This window comes from Camellia sinensis, chromosome 3 (genome assembly GCF_055761805.1).
Source record: "Camellia sinensis isolate YWXY chromosome 3, ASM5576180v1, whole genome shotgun sequence".
NCBI lineage: Eukaryota > Viridiplantae > Streptophyta > Magnoliopsida > Ericales > Theaceae > Camellia > Camellia sinensis.
In genome coordinates, this window is record NC_138963.1 from 183879039 (window position 1) to 183885807 (window position 6769).

Below are 6769 nucleotides of genomic sequence, written 5' to 3' on the forward strand. Positions count from 1 at the left end.
GGCAGTGGCCTGTGATCACCGGCCATTGGTGAATCTATCGGCAGAGGGAGGATTGCCGGTCGGCACTTAGCACTGCCGGTCGGCAAAAAGCTCTTGCAGAATCTACAATTGACAGCAACAGAGGGCAAGGCAGAGCATGGCAATACAATTCAAGGCATATATGCACCAATCATGTCCCTTATCATGTTAGTGACTCAAAGGGACATGCTCCTTGGTTCTCGGACCATTAATTGCGCATTTCGATGCGTGATGGCCCAAGAGACCAAGTTATGCATTTCCATGTCAAATGCAATGCAAACAATCAAACCAATGGGGACTTAACCTCTATCATGGATAGTCAAGAGGCCAAGCATGCATGCCAATGCAATGCAACCTAAGCATGTTAACTAGGCATGCAATACGGCAATGCAAATGAGCATGCAAGAAATGCAAGGCATAGAGCAATGCGACTAACAAGTGTGCAAGGCTAATGTAGGCATTCAAGCATGTAAGCCAACATGTGACTTCATTCAATCATGTGATTTTAAACATGCAACAACTCACCAATATGCTACAATATACAAGGAGAGCATGCAACAAACAAAGAGATGGACTTAAACATGATTTAGGCAGCTCTAATTAGGCCCAAAACAGTGGCCATAGTGCTATGAAATAAGGGCTAAATGACATGCAAACATGCATGCAAATATGGTCCAATTCCTAAGGCCCACCAAAGAAGTATTGAACTACACTTAATGCAACCACACATGGCATGAATTAAATGACTAAAAGCAGAATTTTATCATATTAAAACAAGGCCTAAAGATCACTTAGATGGCATCCAAATGACCTAAATTCAAAGGCATGCACAAATGCCAAAACATGGAGCATGCTACACAAACTTTCAAAGCATTAAAGAGGTGTCCAAGGCAAGCATACAAGCATGTCAAAGGGACTGAAATGACGCTACAAATGGTGCCAAACCAATAAAACAAAGCAAATAAAGCATGCTACATACTCACACACTTAAGGCCAACAAGCCAAAATGCAAAGGGGCTATACTAAACATAGAAAATGTGAATCTAAAGACCCAAGACAGACCTTAAGCATGTTAAAACATGACCAAAAACTTCACAAAGCTAAGCCAAAATATACAAGCATGGTGGTCCAAAGGCAAGATGCATTTCTAGGCAAAATAGAGGAATACAAAGCAAGTGTATGATGCACGTGGAATCTCATCAAACCATCGAAAATTAGTGAATAAAACATGTGAAAATAAGCCCAAATAACCACTGATACGCAACCATGGCATGCAAAAATGATGAGTTACTTTAGAGGGCCATGCAAGGAGTTATTAAGCACATGCAAGATAGACATTCAATATGACCAAAACAACTCTGGAAATGGCTTATGGGGGTCCTAAAACCCACTAAAAAATGCCTGAAACAAGGCTTGGAAGCATGCAAATAGGAGCCCCTTTGGAAGGCCAAAAAGGGCAACAAACAAGGCAACAAGGGAGAGGGTCACCCCTCTCCTTCTTAGGACCTTAAACCACCATCCTCACCACTGAAATCCCTCAAGATTTCAGTGGTGAGGAGGCCCAAACAAAGTGGTCCCGAAGCTTACCAAAAATAGCACAAAATGGGGCCAAACAAGGCCTAAGAGGGGGTAAACGACCCCAAACACAAAAGTGTCCTTAATGAAGTATCTTAAACACAAAAAAACAGAACTTTTTTATGTTATACACAAAGCTCAAATCAGCAAGCAAGATAGGCTAAAATGGTGTGCAAAAACGGGGAATAAAAAGGGAAAATGGGTTACCTTTGTAGCCAAAAGGGGACAGCAGCCTCTAGACTCAAAAATGCAACCCACAACCTCTGAAAACAAGACCCAAGAACCTCCAAGTGATGATGGAAGTGTTGTGCTAGGAGGTGTAGTTCAAATGGCCAAGAACTAGACCCTTTTGGACCCTTTAACCCACCCAAATGTAGAGAGAGGGAGATATATAGAGAGAGTGATATATATATCATCTATATCAGATTTTTCTAACCCCTCAAATAGAAGGAGAGGCTCTCCTTATATAGAGAAACCAAGGGGGCAAAGCTTCTCTTGGAAGCTTTGAGCAAAAAGGCCAAGCTTCTCTTGGAAGCTTAGATCAAAAAGGCCAAGCTTCTTAGAGAAGCTAGGCAAAGGGGTCAAGAGGTTCAAGCTTCTTGGAGAAGCTAAAAAAAAGGGGTCAAGCTTCTTGGAGAAGCTAAAAAGGGTCAAAAGGTTCAAGCTTCTTGGAGAAGCTGAAAAAGGGTCAAGCTTCTTGGAGAAGCTAAAAAGGTTCAAGCTTCCTCAAGAAGCTAAAAAAAGGTTCAAAAGGGTCAAGCTCCCTCAAGAAAAGGTCTCGGCCAGGAAAAGTGGCCGATTGATCAGAAACAGTGGCCGGCCGACCAAACACAATGCCGACCGACCATCAAGAGTGCTGACCGGCCATCACCAATGGCCGGTGGCCAGGAAACAAGGCCGGTGAGGCATGGGGATGGCCTACAAGCTATTTCCCACCCTAAGAAGCAAAACAACAAGTGTTTGGTGCAAAACCAGACACAAAACAGTCGAGTCGAGAGATCCTGAGGCAGGGCGCGTAGCCGAGACCTCCGGGAACTCAAGACGAACACGAACAAGGATGATCACCGAGTGTTCAAACGATGACGTCCAAGTCTTAAGGACGGTCAAAAATGGGGTGTCTACATTAGGGCTCTAATTTTTAAAGTTATAACTTGTAAATAATTTCTTTAAAATTTTATCTTGTATATGCATATGAAAATTTGGTAATGATGTTGAATTTTTATAAAAAGAAGATAAACATAAGAAACTAAGAATGTCATTTCATGCTGCTCTTCCATACACTGGCTTTGGTTCACATCTTTTACTACCCCTGGTCTTTAGTAAAAAGTGTTGAATTGTGTTATATTTTGTTTATGACTAGAAATGAAGTTTAATTTGTTTATTCATTCATTTTTCTTTTAATTGTCTCCCCCCCCCCCCCTTCTTGGAGGGAGAAGGGGAAGTGGTAGGGAAGGTGGGGAAAGATGGAAAGAAAGAAAAATGAAATTTTAGGAGAGGTTAAAATTTGCGTGTTACTTTGAATGCATTTAGGCTTAAGTTAACTTCAAGGCTTCTGCATAATTTCCCATGCTATATCTAACTTTCCCAATGTGGTGTATGGATGTATCTAGTTATGTAATACTTTCAATATTAGATTGGCATCATTTATCGGACATGGATATTCCTCTATCTAGCTTTATTGCTTCATTAAATGAATTGACATGGCTCATGAAGTTTTTTTTTTCTTCTTCTACAAATTGTGCCTCCCTTAATACCTTTGATTACCTTGAAGATGTCAGGGAGCATTACATACAATGGACATAGTTTAAATGAGTTTGTTCCTTAAAGGACATCTGCTTATGTCAGTCAACAAGATTGGCATGTGGCAGAGATGACTGTAAGGAAGACTTTTGACTTCTCAGCTGGTTGTCAGGGTATTGGATATAAATATGGTAAGGTATGGAAGATAGTGTGTGCATGCTTGTGTATGTGTGGAGGTCACCTAAATGCTGAGCAATGATAATCTGCAACAGATATGCTTCTGGAACTTTCATGAAGAGAGAAAATTGCTAGAATAAAACCTGATGAAGATCTTGATATACTTATGAAGGTACATATTGTTTACAAATGGAATATTTTTTCTTGTTGTCCAAAAATATTATTTGAGTTAATTACTTATTTATACTGCTATATTTCTATGTTTTCGTTCCTGTAATGTTTGATGAGTAATTTTCAGGGCTTGCCTAAATAATATGTTTGTAGTCTGTACTCTGTACTCTGTAACACATAGTAATGTTGCTAGTCTTAAATTTATGAATTTGTTGATATCTTACTATCACAAGTTAAGATTCCAGGAAGTGGGATTTACCCTATATTGTTTTACCTGAAACTACTTTTGTGAATTGGTCTGTGTGGGCAGGTGATGTGTACAAAATACCTTCAAGAAAGAAAAGACTTGGTCCAAGCATTTCACAAGGATATAAAACTCTCTGATCTTCCCAAGATAACTCACGTTTTTGTATCTCTTATTTTGTCTGTCACCATATTGTTTAGCTCCTGCTTTGTTTCTCAGTTACTAGTTTGATTGGCTCGCTAATTGTGTAATATCTCCATGATGTAGCCCATGTTAATAATCTAGGGAGATCAAGATCAGATATTTCCATTGGAATTGGCGCATAGATTAAAAAGGTCAATACAAATAATTTTTTAATTTTAGTAACATTTTTAGATGTAAGGTTTTGTATTTTGGCCCTCTCCGATTTCCAAGAGGTTGGAGGAAAAGAAAATGACAACTTGTAACCTTTTTTATTTGCAAGATTTCTCGAGTTTTAATATTATTTGTCTTCTTGGCAACCAAGTGGGGCATTTGCATGTTCTAATGTTTTGAATTGCTTTAAAGTTTTAGGCTTGATTCATTTTCATTGAATCATGTTTCGTTTATTTTTTCAAGCATCTGGGTGAGAACACACAACTAGTGATCATAAAGAATGCAGGTCATGCAATCAATGTAGAGAAGTCGCAAGAGATGTTCAAACATTTGAAGTCATTCCTTATCGATCCTCTTCCTTCTGAACTCAAAAGCAATGGCAACAATGCCAAGACAGACTAAAGGATTCAGGAAAAAAAGGGAATTCGAATCAGGAGCTGTTCTGACCATCCTCATGTGGGTCATACTGAGTGTTTCGGACAACACAAGTGATTTTGAGGTTTGAAAGTTTTCATTACAGATTTTTAAAAAGACATGTATTTTATACAGTAAACAGTGCATATAAAATGAGTCCCATTGGACCTGTGCAAGCATGGTAAATTACTGACTTGAATTTAGGTTTGATGACTGTTGCAAAGGCTCTTTAACTATTAGTTGGATAATGAACTATTTGCCTTAAGGAGTGATAAAAGCCTGTTGCTTGCTGGGGCAATGTATTTCTCAAATTTTGTTATTTATTGACTAATCAGTTGTTTATTCTTATGTCCTATTCTTATGAAGCCCTGGATTTTTTTATTTGTAGGTTTATGATCATCGAATATATCAATATTTAGTGAGCCCTTTGGAGCCATTGTCTATTATAAAAGATGATGAGCATATTGTAGCCTACAGACTTCCAAAAAGTCAGGCAGAATTAACAAGACTAGAGATATGTCATTGTGACCTAGAAAAGTGAGTGATCTTTTTTGAAACCATAGCAATGAGATTTCCACTGGGTTAAGTTTCAAAAAACATATGCATATTTTATTTTTTGACTATGATTTATTATGATTGGCATGCAAAAGTTTGATTGTTGGTTTTTAACTTGTGAGAGAGAATTAGATTTGGTGGTTGTTTTCAAAGATTAGAACCCAACATGCATGAAAAACCCATTGTCGTGAATCAAATGTACCTCAATGCTACGTTATATTTTGGAGCTATTATATATATATATATATATATATATTCTGCCATTAGTGATAGTGATATATGGTATTCTTGCAGTCTTTTGGCATCTTATGTTATCCGTGTTGTTTTATCATCAAAGATCATCTCAACTCTTTGAAGTTCTGATTTGTCAGATGCATTTCTACTAAATTGGTTTATAAAATAAAATTATTTATATATGAGTTTAGATGTAATTGATAATATATTAATGTTTTCTTTGTCTATTTTCTTTGCAGATTGGTCTTTGATGATGTTTGGAAGTATACTTGCAAATGAAGATCAACTGTTGAATTTTGTTTCCTGAACTGATACTTAGTTGTAGTTGCAAATCAAGATTGAGTGTTGATTTTTTTTTTTTTTTTTGTAGATTCCACGTTAGTTCATTTTGGGATTTGCTTTGGTGGTTTTTTTGTTATACTTAATGGTTTATATTATTAAAGTTGTTTGATAAATATATTTTGATTTATAATATAAATTATTTATTGATTTTTTTTGTGGAGTGATGTATAATAGCTAGTGGTTTCTTAGTACAATTAAAAGACTATTGGGATATGAGCAGGAATATTTGTGAAATAATAATTGAAATTAAAATATAAAATATGGAACAGGTTTAGTGACGAATTTGTTTCGTCATTTGTACTTGTTATCATGACAAAGTGATTATTCATCATTAATAAACATTTTTTGTGACAAAATTTATTGCAGCGTACATATGGAAGTTTTCATTGATTTTGTTGTTTGGTGACGAAATATATTTCGTTACATATATAAATATATTTGCGACAAATTTATTTCGTCACCCATGTATGACTTATGGAGACGAAAAATTTCGTTACCTTTACATCTTACTGTGACGAAATTATTTCCTCATCAATGATCAACATTTGTGACAAATTTATTCGTCAACTAAAATTATAAATACGGTATTGAATAATTATTTGGAGACGAAAATGAGAATTTTTGGCGACAAAATCTTGTTTTATTGGTGACAAAAAATTTCTTCACTGAACTAATTTCATTGGTGACGAAATTATTTTTCATCATGGTGGTTTTTAGTGACAAACATTCAATGACGAAACTGGTGACGAAAATATTTCGTCACAAATATCTATAGTGACGAAATTAGCTCTTTCGAGACAAAAAAATTTCGTCATTCAAGACCCAACTTGTTATAGTGGTCATAACCAAAAAAATAAGTCATACATAATTAAATACTACCATATGAAATATAACTAAACATTTCAATAATCTTAACTAAAATATCCTAGTACAATTTTTCTATAG

The 6769-nt window shown here is 36.2% G+C and overlaps 2 long non-coding RNA genes across 2 annotated transcripts; both read left to right on the top strand.

Moving 5' to 3' along the window:
* Positions 1 to 3371: 3371 nt before the first annotated feature.
* On the top strand, positions 3372 to 4024 carry LOC145822969 (uncharacterized). The gene is made up of 2 exons (XR_014364906.1): positions 3372 to 3682; positions 3992 to 4024. It is a non-coding gene; the product is annotated as an uncharacterized LOC145822969 (long non-coding RNA).
* A 1057-nt stretch (positions 4025 to 5081) lies between these two features.
* On the top strand, positions 5082 to 5975 carry LOC145822970 (uncharacterized). The gene is made up of 2 exons (XR_014364907.1): positions 5082 to 5230; positions 5722 to 5975. It is a non-coding gene; the product is annotated as an uncharacterized LOC145822970 (long non-coding RNA).
* The last annotated feature ends 794 nt before the right edge of the window (positions 5976 to 6769 follow it).